General features: G+C 36.4%; 1 protein-coding gene across 1 annotated transcript in view; it reads right to left on the bottom strand.

The window, feature by feature from the left end:
- POLR3G (polymerase (RNA) III (DNA directed) polypeptide G (32kD)) overlaps window positions 1–1,740 on the bottom strand; it is a 16,939-nt gene that overhangs the window by 2,002 nt on the left and 13,197 nt on the right. The gene's annotated exons all lie outside the window — the stretch shown is intronic.

The raw sequence follows: 1,740 nt of genomic DNA, 5'->3' as shown, positions 1-1,740 counted from the left end.
CCTTCTGGATATAAATTAAATTTAAGAGTTATTAACCAGTTGCAGTATATGGATTGTATTTGGATTCTGTTTGGAAAAAATAAACTTATTTGAGACAATCACAAAAATTTTAACACTGGCTTGGTATTTGATGATATTAAGGAATTTACTTCATTGTATGAGGTATAATAATGATACTGTGATGTTGTTAAAGAGTCCTTATTTTTGACTCCATGGATGAAATGATATGATGCCTAGGATTTGCCTTACAATAATCCAAAGCAGATGGAGGGTAGAGGTGGGGGGTCATGCAGGAATTGGGTGATGAATGAGTGGTTGAAAGATTGGCTACGAATTGATCATTGTTAAAGCTAGGTGATAGATAAGTCCATGGGTCTTTATTTTACTGGTCACTACATTTTTGTACATGATTAAGATCTGCCATAATAAAAAATTAATCTTCACATCTCTACTGTCTACAGGAAAAAAATAAAGACTATTCTAAAAAGAAAGTCTCCTGAATATCATCCTTATTATTTTCCTCAAGGTTTTCTTTTTTTAATATCTAGATGGTGAGATTTTATAAACGAACATATATAAATAATGCAAGAAAGGTAATGTGCATTATTCAGATAGTATTTCATTACTCTGTCTTCTCTAAATACTGTAAGTTCCTGCATCCAGATAAGACCCTTTCCAGCTCCAGAAAGTTGGCCTGGCTTCCATGGTGCAAGGAAATCCAGCAATGTCTAGAAACCTGGCTGGAGCCAGGGGCCTGGTTGAGGTGGCACGGCTGAGAGTTCAAATGAGGCCACCTTATAAATGAGACCTTGGCAAGGACACTCGTGTGGAAATATAAGCAAGCCAATCTGTATATAAAAGTGGAAATGAATAAAGAAGGGATACTCTAGTATTTTAAATCAAGAATATGCCACTTGGGTTTTAGACATGAACATCTCCTCCAAGTATATTCAAACACGATGACGGAGATTCCTTTCACCGATAAAAAAGAGAAGCAGGGGGACACTGAGTTTGAAGGCAGAGGACATGAAATTAAGGGAGTTCCCTTGCGATGGCTTCGTTTTCTGTATGAAGGTGCTATCACCTTCTAAAATGAAAGAAAAGGTAGTAAAGAGGGGGGATTAAGAAGAAAGAAGATAGTCTAAAATAATTGCTGTAGAAAACTAACTTAACAAGAAAAACAGAGAACATGTTAGCCAGCAAAATGGGGCTAGTGTTTTTTTAGTGGCATCAATTTAAGTGATTCCTCAGAAATGCTCAGATAGGTAGGTTTGAAGGTCAAAGGTTTCTTTGGTTTAGAGTGTGTGCTGGGAGGACACGAGGAATGGCAAGAATGAGCATGAAGGGTGTGCAAGCGTCTAGGTTCCTTAGAAAAGGAAAGTAAGACAGGCACCCGGTAAAGGGGAAATAGAGGATCAGAAGTACTGACGGTCTCAATCATGTCAGAAAGCAATGGGAATAAAAGAGAGAATGCTCTGAAAAGAAAGTTGGAGACAAATGTGATATATTTAATTTTAAATGTTTAGACTTAAAATTTTTCTGGAAGAATAAACAGAGAATACTCAGGAAAATTCTGAAAAAGAAGGATAGCAGAGAAGACACGCCATACAAATATGAATAATCAGAAGCTTCTATTAATTGGAACAGCTTTCTGTTGGTTCAGAAATAAATCAATGGAACAGAGTCCGGAAATACATCTAAGAGATATGGGAATCTAATAGTTGATAAAGGAAGAATTTC

The sequence above is a fragment of the Propithecus coquereli genome, unplaced genomic scaffold, assembly GCF_000956105.1.
Source record: "Propithecus coquereli isolate 6110/MARCELLA unplaced genomic scaffold, Pcoq_1.0 Scaffold22, whole genome shotgun sequence".
Classification (NCBI taxonomy): Eukaryota; Metazoa; Chordata; class Mammalia; order Primates; family Indriidae; genus Propithecus; species Propithecus coquereli.
This window is presented reverse-complemented; position numbering and strand designations above follow the sequence as displayed.